Source organism: Microcebus murinus, chromosome 13 (genome assembly GCF_040939455.1).
Source record: "Microcebus murinus isolate Inina chromosome 13, M.murinus_Inina_mat1.0, whole genome shotgun sequence".
NCBI classification, from domain to species: Eukaryota; Metazoa; Chordata; class Mammalia; order Primates; family Cheirogaleidae; genus Microcebus; species Microcebus murinus.
Genome location: NC_134116.1, coordinates 56,603,294 through 56,617,634, shown reverse-complemented (window position 1 = coordinate 56,617,634; position 14,341 = coordinate 56,603,294). Strand labels below are relative to the sequence as shown.

The following is a 14,341-nucleotide window of genomic DNA, read 5'->3' as shown; positions in this document are numbered from 1 at the left end:
AAGGGCAGTGACATCTGGGTATACTGGTGCTTGAGCAGAGATACATTGATGGGAGAATATTTAACAGAGAGTCAATAGAAGAGTTTGATGAGAGAGAGAGAGAGAGAGAGAAAGAAAGAAAACAAAGGCTGATTAGGGCCAGACTGTAGGGGGCCTTGACTGACAAGGAGTGAAAGGGGTGCACTAAAGATTTCTGACCAAGGAGTGAAGGGCAAGAAGGAGTGAGAGTTGCTCCTTACAGAGGCTGCTATGGTGACAGCAGGGTCAGGGTGCTGTGGAGTGAAAGACAGGCAGGAACACCCATGGCAGAGAGCACTAAGAGGGTGGCAGGGGAAGGAAAGCGAGGGTGGCTTTAGAGACAACATGACAGTGTCGTTTCTTGACCTGTTGATTGGAGGTGGGGGAAGAAGGCAATGTGGCTTTGAGATGTGGAGCACTGGGTCCCTGGGAGATGGGCGGTGACAGACTCTCGGGTGTCATGCTTGACTTCTTTTGTGGCTGCCCACGTACAATCAATTGACGTGGTACTAGCAGTAAGTTCTGCCTGCTTACACTCTTAGGATTTCTCCTCGTCGTCCCTTCGTACTTACTGTTCAGGACTTGATTCAGGCATCCTGTCTTCTAAGAAGGCTTCCAGACTCCTCCACAGGCCGGGTTGAGTTTCCCTCTTAAGAGTTTCTCTTCTATAGACTCCTAATGTCCTGTCTCTCTCCCTCTGCATTTCCACATTGTTTTACAACTGCCTGATTATAAGTCTGTCTCTTCCACTAGATTCTGAAGGCCTTGAGGGCAAGGACTGGATCTTTTTTTTTTTTTTTTTAATTTCAGGATATTATGAGGGTACAAACATTTTGGTTAAATTTTATATCATTGCCTCTCCTAGCAGGGGTTAGAGGCATGCACTTCCCTGCCCCCTACAATGCACACCGTGTCCTATAGTTGTGATACAAAGTATCTTGATTTGACATTTTAAAAACATGAATTGTATTAGGCTGATAAAACAACTTGGAGATGCCAGGGATTGAACCTGGGGCCTCACACATGCAAAGCATATGCTCTACCACTGAGCTACATCCCCAGCCCTTGGATCTTATTAATCTTGTGTTTTCAGTGCGTAGATCACTGCCTGGTGGCTTGTCCATACACACGTATGTTGCAGAAAAGCCTGGATACCATGTTGAGTGTGTTTGGCTAGAACATTCCAGTGGGAGTGTCCACGAGGCAGCTTGAAATATGGGTCTGGGGCTCTGGTTAGAGGTCAGAAGCGAGAGACAGATTGTGAGTCTTCTGGAAAGAGGAGAAGCAATGAGCCTGGCCAGAGAGGAAGATGGAGGGAGCCCTCGGATGTAGGGAGTGAGGAAGAGACAGCAGGGCAAGCTGCCAAGAAGGGTTAGTCAGAGAGCTGGGGGGGCCCAGGCTGGTGAAACAGCAGGAAAACCAGGAGACCGTGAGGAGGGTGGATTGGTCGCTGGGGCCAAATGCCTTACGGACGTTGGGGGATGAGGAGTGAGGAAAGGCCTTTCTGGTGGAGTCTGGGAGGTTGTTTCTGAGCTTGGTGAGATGAGCCAGGCGGCCAGGTGCTAAGGGGTAAAAGATGACTTAGTGTTGAGGCAGAGGAAGCTTCAGGGCCTCTTTCAACGTGCTGGGAAGGGAAGGAAGAGGAGGGGTGTGAAGAGGGGGCCTGAGCGGGTAGCGGGGTGACGTACCCTGACTGAAGGCAGGTGAGGGCCACACTGTAAACGGCTAAGCACAGACTCCGGGCTGGGCTGAAGTCGGAATGAGGATGAGGGACGGAAGAAGCAGAGGGGACTGGCAGCAGAGCTTGTGAGACGTCTCAGGGCAGGACCCCAGCCCAGCCTCACAGATCAGCATCCAGCTCTACCTAAGCCGTCTCATTCCCCCTGAGGGGTTTGGAAGGAGGGAGAATGCTTGACAGAAAACATCTGTGGGCCCCTTGTTTCTAAAAGAACCTCACAACCCTTGCTTCCTGATGGCCTCTGAAGACCTCTGAGGGCAAATTCCAGCCCATCTACGTCTGCGTGCCTTCACCCACGTTTGAGTCTGGAGGATTCTGAGTACAGTCGGCCCTCTGTCTCCATGGATTCAACCAACCATAGATCAAAGATGTTAGGAAAAACAATTTCTCAAAGTTCCAAAAAGTCAGACTTGAATTTGCTTCCTACGTAGTACTACGTTGAATCCACCCAAATGAAGTGATGTGTAGGCACTGTCTGAGGTGTTATCACACAGAGATGATTTAAAGTGGAGGATATGTGTAGGTTATATGCAAATCCTGTGCCATTTTATACAAGGGACTTGAGCATCTGTGGATACGAGCTGGGGTGTGTGTGTGTCTCTTGGGACCATCCCCCACAGATACGGAGGGACGACTGTATGTGGGTTTATCTCTTGTGTCTTATGTTCAGTGTGTTCTTATGTTTCTTCTCTTTCCTTTGCCATTTGCAAACAAAGTGATTCTGAGTGTGGCCCTTAGCTACTCAGCTACCCCACACCTCTGGGCTTGCCCGTCTGGGAGCCACGCATGGTGCAACACCCTGGTCTGAGCAGCTGAAAGAAGGTGGCTTTTGTCCATTGCTAACAGCCGTCGGGGCAAGCTGTTTCCTCTTTCGAGATTTGGCAGTGGGGCATTTGGGGGCTTTGTGGAGCCTACAAACATCTGCCTCCAAGATGCAAGTCTAGCTGGCTGATTAACCAGTACGGGTCAGCAAAACATATACATTTATATCTCCCCCATGGAGGAAGCCGGGTCATTGACTTCGGGCCATCAGTGCTGTCCATGGTTACATCATCCGGAGTTACACATGCCCACGAGTGCCGAGAGGCAGTCAGGCAGAAGCTCCCTGACATTCTCACCCCCCCAGTGCTCCTTGGGCCTGGAGCTCCTTCCCACTCTGATTTTTACTTTTATGTCTTTTCCTCTCATGCTTTTTAATTCCTCTGGGCAGGTGCTAAGCCATCGGGACCAAAGCCAGGGTCCTATTTGTGGAAGCTTTTGCTTGGGAAGCCCTTGCAGGGAGGCAGAGGGAGGAGGAGGAGGGTCTGCTCCATAGATGGATGGTCTTTGCTCCCACGGCTGTATTTTCGGGGCCTCCTTTCTTGTCACCCCTTAGTCTGACCCTGTCCCAAGCCTGCCGTGCACTTGGCTGACTCCTCACCTGAGGTGCAGACACTTGGGAGATGGGAAACAAAGCTTCAGTTCAAAAACATGCTTCCTCCTCAGAGTACAGATGATTCAGATAAAGCCTCTACCTTTAATTTTCCCGATTCTCTCCTTCCCTATTGATTCCTTGCATTTCGCAGAGGGAGTTTATTTGATTTGGAGATGAATTATGCAATTACTTTGCATTTTATCTGAGCAGCACAATACAGGGAGAAGTGGGTTTTACTTATAAAGTCTGTACTATCTGGTTGCTGCCACCCCTGGAAACCTAACCGTGGAGGAGACAGGGCCCCGGGAGGCATGCCGAGAGAACCCCAGTCCTAGAGCACCGTGTCCCGAGAGAGTGCCCTGCCCTGGCAGTGGCTTGGAGATCAGAGCTTGTACTGCAGACCAAGAGCTTGTCTTTCCTTCAGCTCCAGCCTGATGCATTTGTCACCTTGGATTATTTCCCTCATACCTGCACCGAGAAGCAGTGTTGTCAACTGCAAGGACTCCTAGCGTGCTCTGTTGTGCCACGAAACACAAATCCCATTTCCTTTCAGCTCTGGCTTTCACAGGGCCTGCCCGGGTACATTTGTGCCGTCTCCAAACCTGGCACTTTAAAACAAATGAAAAGGCCCCTGAATGACAAACACGGCACACATAGTGGGAGGGCCATTTGCAGGGAAATGGTTGCAAGGAGAATCGGCACTTTATGAATATTCACTGAAGTGTAAACCTGCACATTGCTCATACTCTTTTCTGCATTCTAATTTGCCCATGAATGCAAATGAGTCCTGTTTAAAATAGAGAGGGGGAGAGCGGGCTCCTTGCAGAACACCTAATTGAAAGATGTTTGTACATCATGTTTGATATTTAGTAAACAGAGAGACAAATCCAATCGTTTTTCCAAATGAGACCTCAGAAACAATAAAAAATAATGATCACAAAAACCTGGAGAGCAGGAATGTGCAGAACTAACTGCTTTCCTAAAAAGGGGGACGTAATTACTCTGTCTCAGGGTGCAATTAGTGTCCTAATTACATGAAGGTGTATTTTGCTTATCTCTTCAGTAAACCCTTTGTCAAGATTTAGGTGTCCTGATGAGCCATACAACAGAGGGTGGGGTCCTACGCCCGGGGTGGGCGATGGATGGTGCTGTGTGTAGAGGGGCCCGGATAGATGGCACTTTGGGAAGTACCTTCATCTTTCTTTCAGACTGACAGATGGTTTCAGCCCGGCTTGGACTGCCTGCTGCTGCTTTCAATGCAAGAGTGTTACCTTTTTGGATTCATGAAAGCCACTCAATCAAAGATAAAAAGGCAGGCCAGTGTGGGGAATCAATACAATCTCTACTTTCAGCTGGAGTGTCTAATAGTAATTCTTCTCGTGTCACTGCCTGGTTAAACAGTCATACTCCTGCTAAAAGCCTTATAAGACATAATAGATTCATGTGGCTTTGCTCTATTGTGTTGCATTTGGCCTGGAAAAGGGGAAAGGGGCTCCTGTTTTTCTAAAACAAACCAGACACTGAAGCATTGTGTATGAAAATGTATTCACCCATTGCAAATTATCTCATTAGAGCAGAGGGGGTTTGCTTTGCATACCTCTTGTGGAGCTATTTCCAGACTTCTGATATATTCATTGCAAACCCTCCTTTGGAGATGTTTTAGTATCAATTCCGAGTTGTTCTGCTTATGTTTAAATGCATCTTTTGGTTGTTGTTGTTATGGAAAAAGAATCATAAAAATAAGTACTTTCCATTTCAAATGGAGCCAGTTGTACAGATTGAGATCTGTTCCTGAGACGTCGATGGGGAGTGCCACATATCTCAGAGCTAGACTGCAGAGCACAAATGGCTCGGGGCTGGCAGGGCCTTCAGCGAGGGCTTCTCAGGAAACAAGTTTACCTTGGGCTGGGAGGCAGGGTTGTCCTTAAAGTCGATGAGTGGCAAGGTGGTCAAGATCCACGTGTAATTGTCTCGTCTCCCCCGCGCCCCGGCCCTAGAAAACCCACAGGCCCTTAAATGGTTCTAAACCCATGGCCTATATGGTGGTGAATCATGGAGATGACGAGCGCTTTCCCTTCCAACTTTTCCTCCTCTAGTCTTATAGAGAAAAAAAAAAAAGAAGTATTTGTGCCTGAGTTGAGCAGCATTAAATGGAATTGGCTGGGTCACCACCCACACCCACACGTTGGCATCCAGGGATTTTGAGTGAATGAGAATCACAGAGCATGTTATTCGCCATCTGGGGTGAGAAAGAAGTGATGGGACAAGCGGCACTTTGTTGGCCATTCCGAGCAGGCCCTTTGATCAGGAGTGTCTTTGTGAAGGCTTCTTCGGTCCCCTCCTCTCCCACGTCCCTGCAAACCCAGGCCACTTCTCACCCTTTGCTTCCCTCAGAAGGTTTATCCGCTCTGCTGTTGGGGCGAACCTGAGCCCTTTCTGGCATATCCTGTGAGACTGCAGAAGGGAGGAAAATATCTATGTCGTGCCCCTGGCCGCCACCTCACGCCCCTCCTCGGGAAAGCTTCAGCAGATGTAGACAAGATTTTAATAGCAACATAAAGAGAAATGCATGACAATCTCATTAGGAGAGCCATAATGGCCTGTTGGAGGAGCTCAGAGAGGACAATATATCAAAGTCCGGCTTGTTACGGCATCCCTGACGATGGCAGTTTGCCCCTCTTCGTAATGGCCCATTCATCACCCATTTGACCTGGCTCCCAATAATACTTTGCCCTCACTTGCATCCGTCTCCCTTTGAGCCTTTCCACGGTTGCTGACACCACTCTTTAAGTGGGGCTACATCAGAGCCAGTAAGTGACAATCATAAAAAAGCAGTTAGTGGGCCACCCCACGGCCTGCCCTGACACGGCGCATTAAGACTCTTTCTTTCCTTTTCCCGGCAGTCTTCGATGGCACTTCATCCCGAGCCTGACATCTGCAGGAGGTCAAGGCTGGTGGACCAGGGGTCCCGGGATTTCCAACCATCTGCCAAGGAAAAAGGAAGTCAGTGTGGGAGGAGGGAGGAGGAAGAATCGAAATATTCTCAAGACCTTCTTAAAGTTATTTATCTCGGGTGCGGGCAGGAGGATCATTATTAACAGTACCGGGCCGTTGTCTGTCTTATGTGATGTGCCTCCGAGGGGCAGCTGGACATAATTAAAGTCGAAGCTGAGTTTATTTTTCCCCTTGGAGGCTTAAATGGCCCGGAGTCATTTCCCATTCCTCCCTTCCCACTAGTGCCAGTCCTCCCTCGCTGCTGAAAAATTCAACATTCCTATAAACTACAGTTCTTTGTAAAGGTCACGCGCCAGTTAATCTGAACCCGGGGTCCGGAGCCGCGCTGGCGGGAACTGCAGCAGTGGCCGTCAGCCCGGTGACGTGGGGCCGCCCGCCGAGCGGGAGAGGGGCACGAGGCAGGCACGCAGAGCTCTTTAAATATTGCTGAGCGTTTCCTGGATCAGCATGGTATTTAAAGATTTTTGTTCCACCTGCCTGCGAAATATAGAGTCCAGCCGAGAGGCAAGAAAATGAATATGGATTTCTTGCCCTTTCAGTGTATTCACTCCAGAAAATAGCCATTTTCTTTCTTTCTTTCTCTCTCTCTCTCTTTTTTTTTTTTTCCTTTTTGCTGAGCCGGGGACTGCAGGCTTCAGGCAGCCATGATTACAATCATGCATCATGAATGAAATGTGCCATTTGGAGAAAATCAGCCACTCATTCCATTTCAAAACCCTACACAAATCAATAGCGCTGGCGGGGTTTTCAGGCTGGGCTGGATGTTATGTTTGAACTAAAGTACTTTCTCAACACTCTTCTGACGCTTGGAGGGGCAGCCAGGGGTGGACTCTGTGCCCGAGGCCCCTACAAGTGGATTATGAACCCCCAAAAGCTGGATCCGGTCCGGCTCATGCTGAGGAAGGGAGATTTAGGTGCTGATGGATGGAGCACTGGGCAGCGTCAGAGAACACGCTTCCTAGCTTGAGTTCTGCCTGAACTTTTATTAATCCCTTCATTCAAATAACAGGTATTGTGCACTCCCCGTGTGCCAGGCAGCACGCCAAACCCTGGGGATATAAGAGCACACAAGATAGACACAGACCCTGCCTTCGTGTGGCTTCCAGAGGTTAATGAGGGAGACGGAAAAATTACTGGGCAATTATGATGCAGTGTGATAAATCTTAGGGCTTTAGGAAAATTCCTGTCTCTCTCTCTCTGGTCCCCCATTTTCTTATAGGTGAAATGAGGTCTAAACAGATAAACCTTTCAGGCATTCTCCCATTCTGGGACTCAATCAGACATTTCGACCTCATCTTGTTCCCAGTCCTGGAGGACACTCTTGTTCCCCTCGTTCTCAAGGTCTCCGCCACCTCGTTGCAGACACAAGACTCATGCAAAATGAAATGTTCACTCATCGTTGAGTTGATGGTTGACTGTTACAGACTTTGGGAAGTTTTTGGTCATCCAGAGAGTTCCTTGGGAGTTCAGAGGAGAGAGAGAGGGTCAAGTGCCTTGTCAGCGTCAGACACACTTTTCTCTGCACCTCCTTAACCATTCCCTTGGTTCCCATTACTAGTATGTGGACGAGACTCCTAAATCCATGTCTCCGGCCTTGATATTTCCCATGAGTTTTTCCCTTGGCTACCTTCTCATTTTCCATCTCCCAATTTAAGCACCATTTTACTCCAACAGACTTCATTTCCTTGGACCAAGTTAAGTCTCCCGTCCCATGCTCCCAGGTCTTTAGCATAGTACTTACTGAGGGGTTTTATAATTGCTTATTTCATCAATTCTCTTTTCCACAACCCTGCAAGATCCTCAAGGACAGGGACCATGTCTGTCCAACTCACTGTTGTTTCCCCAGGCTTGGCATGTTATCGGTGTTCGGTAAGTAATTAGTAATATAAATGAATGAATCTCTAGAGAATAAACTTGCTTTTCTTTCAGGCACGGAGCCACACCATTTCACCCTACTCGGGTGGTCTGTTCTGGAGTAAGATGAAACTAAAGGGGCACTGTACCCCTGTGTTCCCAACAGAGTGTGGTGTCTAAGAATCGGAGGTTGAGACAAGGCTTAAGTGCTAATGTGTTACTTGGGAGGCACAGTTTCAGGGCAGTGCAAGTGAAGGAAAGAGAAACAAAGTAGGGAAGGCTGGGAAGTAAACTCAAGGTGATGTGTTGCTGTGTTGGCCATTGCTTCACCGTTGTGTCCGTGGGCACGCATGCGCATACAATAACCACAAACAAAAAAAAAAACACACAGCCAGTTGCCCAGCAGGTATACCTGCTCAGCCAGGCAGAATGTTTCTGGACAGACTAGACAAAAAACCATGCCTCAAAACAGTCCTTGGGAGGAGGAAGGGAAGGGGATTTGTCCTCTCACCCCTTCTTCCATTAGTCAAAGTTAAGCCCCATCAGGAGAGAACTTCCTTATATTTATGGTCTGCTTTGTTTGACCCAGTTGAAAGCCATTCAAGAAGTCCAAGACCATGCCCTATGATGTGACATTTTATCCAAATTGCATGCATGCAGAAAAGATTAAATATAGCAGGCCTGAGGCTGTTACCCTTAAAAAGGCCTGCTTCCAAGGTTGGCTCCTGGCTGGCAACTGGGAACGTAGATTTCAGAAGGGTTGCTACCATTTTCTGATAGGAATGGCTCACCATGCCTAACATTTTTGGTGCAAGCAATGTGGTTTATGCCAAACACCTGCTTTCCTTCTGTTGAGAGTCTGGGATTTTGGTATGCACTGGCAGAGAGTACCTACATAACCCATCCCCAGTAAAAGCCTTCAGGCACGGAGTCTCTGAGGCACTTCCCTGGCAGATAACAAACATTTCACGTATATTGTCATCACAACCTTCTGCTAGAGGAATTAAGTGAGTCCTGTGGGACTCCACTGGGAGAGAACTCTTGGATGCTTGTGCCTAGTCTGCCCAGACTTCATCCCATGTGCCTTTTTCCTTTGCTGATTGTGCGTGGCATCCTTTTGCTGTAATAAATCCCAGCCATGACTGCAATACATGCTGAGTCCTATGTGTCCTTCTAGTGAATTGTTGAACCCAGAGGTGGTCGTGGGGGCCCTGACACAGGCTGTGTGGCTGGTTTACCTCAGGTGGAAGAACAAAGCGGGCTTTGGGACATTGGTTTGCTCAGGCAGTGACTCAGGTGAAGCGAAAGGTTGAGGGTCTGGGACACAGCTGAGGCCGAGGAAGGGACAAAGATGTGTCTGAGACAGGGAGCCAACAGGGACCAGATGCATCTTGGCTGCTACCAGCTGTGCAAACTGCAGGTGGGTTAATGTCTCTTTGCCTCAGTTTCACCACACATAGAATGGTGAGAATTCTATCTATCTTGCAAGGTTGTAAGTGTTGGTATTATATAATGTATGACTTTCTTCAGTCTGTTCACTGTCAGTAAGAAGCATCTAGATCACTTATCTTTAGGTTGCAATATTTGGATGGACTATGTGGAGCAAGGGAGGAGGATGGAGGGAGTGAAGGTGCAGCATTGAGTGGAGATGGCCACTATGTGTGGAAACTTCATCAAGTTTGGAATGGAATATTCCAGAAAGATGGTACCTGTTTCTAGAAGAAGTGCTATTAGGTTTTGCTGGGTATAGAAGTATTCCCAAGAGAGTTCTCTTGAAGTCAGCAGATTACTACACTGTCCAGATTATTACACTGTATAGATTAGATCACTGCCCACTGTATCTGTACCACTTCCAGACAGTGGCTGTCTTGGGCTAGACCAGCAGCAAACCATACAGGACATTTTTTATCAGGCCCACATGTCATCTATCAATATATTAGAATTATTTGACTTCAGTCAACAAACTTCAACTAACTTAAGCAAGAATGCATTATTGGATGGCTTCAGAGTGGCTTGCAAAGAATAGTAATGGAACAACTAGGCTTCAGATAGGGTACAAACCAGGGTAGGTCTTGGTACTGCTGCAGGTGGAAGAACTCTCTGGAGAACAATTGCTGGGTGACAGCTGTAATCAGTTGGCTCCCCTGCTTGTCAAAGCTCAAGGTTCAGATTCCCTGGAGAGGGGCTGTGACTGGCAGCTCTATAGAAATACACCAGAGGAGAGGGATTTCTCCAAAGGAAGAAGGATGCCATTAGCAGAAGAAGGTAAGACATTGAGTTAGAGCTGATTTTCTGACATGGCCTTTGCCTTAGGGAGCCCAAGCCAGCAGGTCACTATTCTGTTTCTAGGACATCTGAAGCCTGATGCTATTAGGCTGCCCCAGAACATTGTCAGATCTGGTTACTATTGAGGGTTTTCCATGTCTCCTTGGTTCCTCCATACCTTCCAACTGTATCCAAAACACATTTGGAGGAAGCCCACTGGGAATGTTACTGATCTCTTGTTATCACCTAAGGGTACACTTTTGTAGAGCTTCAGTGGTGTTGTCAACCTTAGTGCTTTCAATTTTTCATGCCTCTCCAAGCCTTTGAAGATACTCTGTCCTCTGCCTGGGGTGCTTTTTGCTCTGCTACAAATGCCTACTCACCTTCAAGCTCCAATGTCACCCCTTCTGTGACTGCCATCCTCCCTGAGGTCACACAGTGGCAAAGGCTCATGTAGAATCCCTGGTTTCCAGTTAGAGCCATTAGGATACAGTGGCTACTAATTAGGGCTTTGGAGTCAAATAACGCTTGCTTTAAGCCCCGGTTCTGCATTTACGCTTTAGGTAACTGAAGAGTTTGGAGAGGTGGGTTTCTCTTCTTTAAAGGGGATATTAACAGTACCAACCTCACAGGTTTGTGTGAAAATGCAAGTTAAATGAGATAATGAACTAGTTCGCACAATACTTGGCACTCAGTAAGTGCTCCATAAATGGTAGCTCTTATTGATGTATTGTGTTCTTGTCCCAGGAAGATTACATAAATGAACTGAAGTATAGAAAGCTTTAAAATCCTTAGAGACAAGTAGAGTAACCATAACATGCAAAGACTCGAAAAGCCCCAGGGAAGAGTCAGCATTGAAAGTTTGTTACTGTAAAAGTTGTAAACAAATCTTAAAATACTAATTAAGAAAGTCCATAACTCACTATCCCAAATAATGAAATATATGCAGTTGTTGTTCACGCTTCAAAATAATAAATTCTAAATTAGTTGCTCTGAGCATTATTAATAACTAAACACAATCCGCAAAGAAGTAAAAGTTGTTTTTTTGATGCTCATGAATTTAGTTAGTAATAAGAAAATAACAAAATCAGACCCTTTCGAGATTAACATGGATCACTAAAATAATCTATTTTTGCATGAAGATTATTGGAGTTAGAATTGGAACACCTGTTTGAGTCCTGGCTGTGCTGGTTGTTAGGGGAAGATGTGATCTTGGGGAAGATACAGTCTTTCTGTGTATTTTCTCATATATATAAACACATGAAAAGACTTAAACATTGCAAAATGCCTTTTTTTTTTTTTTTTTTTTGCAACAGGATCTCACTCTGTTACCCAGGCTAGAGTGCAGTGGCATCATCATAGCTCTCTGCAACCTCAAACTCTTGGGCTCAAGTGATCCTCCTGCTTCAGCCTACCAAGTAGTGGGGACTACAGGTGTGTTCCATCATGTTCGGCTAATTTTCCTACTTTTTGTAAAGACAAGGCCTTTTTTTCCCCCCAGACAGAGTCTCACTCTATTTCCCAGGCTAGAGTGCCATGGTGTCAGCCTAGCTCACAGCAACCTCAAACTCCTGCTCAAGCGATCCTTCTGCCTCAGCCTCCTGAGTAGCTGGGACTATAGGCATGTGGCACCATGCCTGGCTAATTTTTTCTATATATTTTTAGCTGTCCAGCTAATTTCTTTCTATTTTTTAGTAGAGACAGGGTCTTGCTCTTGCTCAGGCTGGTCTTAAAATCCTGACATCAAGCAATATTCCCACCCTGCCCTCCCAAAGTGCTAGGATTACAGGCATGGCCACCACACCCAGCCCTGCAAAATGCTTTTTAGACTATAAAGTACAGTTTCATTCAAGAGTACACTTATGAAAACTAAGCATTCATTCATTTGTCCCTTCTTTTGTTCTTTCGTTCATTGATGTGCATTCATTATTAGCCTAGCATGGGATAAATTTCAATTGGGGATCAAAAGGCAGCAGAAAATATGATGTCCACTCTGAGAATACCAGTAGGCTCGTTGAAAAGACAACACACACACAGCACATAAGAAAATGCATCTTTCTAAGCTGTTCCTGTATTTAAACACAGGGAAATACAAAGTAAAAAAAAGATTAGGACTGACTCAAGGAAAGGTGTCCTGAGGGAGGTCTTAGATTATGTCCTGTAGTACAAGGGAGGGAGTGGAAGTGGAGAGGGAGGGCAATTTCTGTGGCTGGAACACAGTGAGTAAGACAGATGAGGACACGATAAAGATGTGTCTAGAAATGGCTAGTCGAGAATCAATTAGTGGACACATTTGCATTGGGTATGGTATGAGTCTAGCACCATCCTAGATGCTTGTGGGGGTTATGGGGGAAGGAAGAGACTTGGCTTCCATCCCCTAGGAGTTTTAGCACCAAGGGAGGTGAGACAAACACTGGCAAAGCTCCTGAACAGACAGGGCACGAGTTAAGTGCTACATGATGCTAAACTGAATCATAGGGTTAAGCCATCTGGTAAAGTCTGGCTATAAAGAAAGACTGTATCTTTAAATCCACAGCTCAAGAAAACATGTCAGTTTGCCAAGTTTCTGCTAAGCCATCCTGAAAAAAAATATTCAACAGCTTTCACCAGCCAGAGGCCCCAATATCCAATCTCTGTCTCAAATGATAAATGACATTTGTCAGTTGACAAAGCAAATGGCCTCGACCATTTGAGGACATGGTCCTGCTGTGCATAGCACTCCTGTCGAACCAGCCAAGAGCACCTTGAGGTGAGAAAAAGCCTTTTTGTGCACAAGCCCTCCAGAGATAGCTTGGAAACAAGCAGCCTGTGTCGCTCGCTCTGAGGCCAATTCCTTATTAGGAGCTCAGACCCTGGTAGAAAATCTCTCTCTCAGCAGGAGAGGATTTCTTAGGTGTTGGGGGCTGGATTAGCCAGGGGATGGCCTGGAACCTTGCTGAAGGGCATGCACTTTGGCTAAATTTCTGCTGGGGTCTTTGCCTGTTTTTGTAGTATCGCCTGGATCTTATTGCTGTGGAGCAGAAGTCAACATGGTTAGCAGGAGACAATGTCTAGGGCTGCGGCTCACATGGACACTGATGGCACAGTTGATAGTGTTGTGCATGGTGGGGGGAGGCAATTTTGGCATTTTGGGCTGTGATGCTCTCATATTACAGGGTGTTTAACACCCCCAGTTCCACCCACTGAATGATAATATTGCCACTAGTCATTGTAGCCCTTAAAACATTTCCAATCCTCACTTCCAGGGTTTGTGGAGAGCCCCAAAGCACATGGGGTGGTGGAGGCCTGCAGAAAGCCTTTCCTTCCCTTCGTCCCAGGCTGTTCTTCTGTTCTCCAGCAGCCTGGGGCAGGCTAGAGTCTCTGTCTTTCCTAGAACTGATTCCTGGGGCTTTAGGTGGTGCGGGTGGCAGACTGCAAGGCAGATTTGGTGTAACCCTCACTGTGCTTTCTGAGACTGCGTGTTTACTCCATGCTGAGCCCTCTGGATGAAGCCTTCAGCGTCCCAGATGAGAAGCGGGCCTGGCACTGGGCTCGAGGAGTGGGAAAGGCAGACGCCGGAGGTCAAATGGGTAGATATGGGGACACTGTGGTGGTCTCACTGCAAACATCTCCTAGCAAGAAGGGCTTTCCGATTTGATCCGGTCCTAGCTGAGGGCCAGGGACAGAAGAGTTCTAAGGTCTGGTCATCTAACCATCTGCTCCAGTGTTTTCTAATGTGTGGTCCATTGACGATTTATATCAGACTGACCCGGGTGCTTGTGGAAAATGCAGATTCTGGCTCCCGAGACCTAGTATGTCAGGTTCACTGGATTTGGGACTGGGAATCTGAATTTTCAAAAAGCACCCTAGGTGATTCTTCTTTAAGCTGAATTTGAGAGAATAAATAAATAAATTTTGAGAGAATAAATAAATAAATATCTGGTGCTCTGAAAAAAAAAAAAAAATAGAGGCCTGCGGTTGCGGGGAGCGGCCGGGCTGGGAGCGGGCGCTGGAGCTGAGCGGAGCCAAGCCGAGCCGGAGCGGGTGGCGAAGGCCGG

The 14,341-nt window shown here is 47.1% G+C and overlaps 1 non-coding gene across 1 annotated transcript; it reads right to left on the bottom strand.

The window, feature by feature from the left end:
* Window positions 1–1,006: 1,006 nt before the first annotated feature.
* TRNAA-UGC (transfer RNA alanine (anticodon UGC)) lies at window positions 1,007–1,078 on the bottom strand. The gene has a single exon. It is a non-coding gene; the product is annotated as a tRNA-Ala (tRNA).
* Window positions 1,079–14,341: the final 13,263 nt, after the last annotated feature.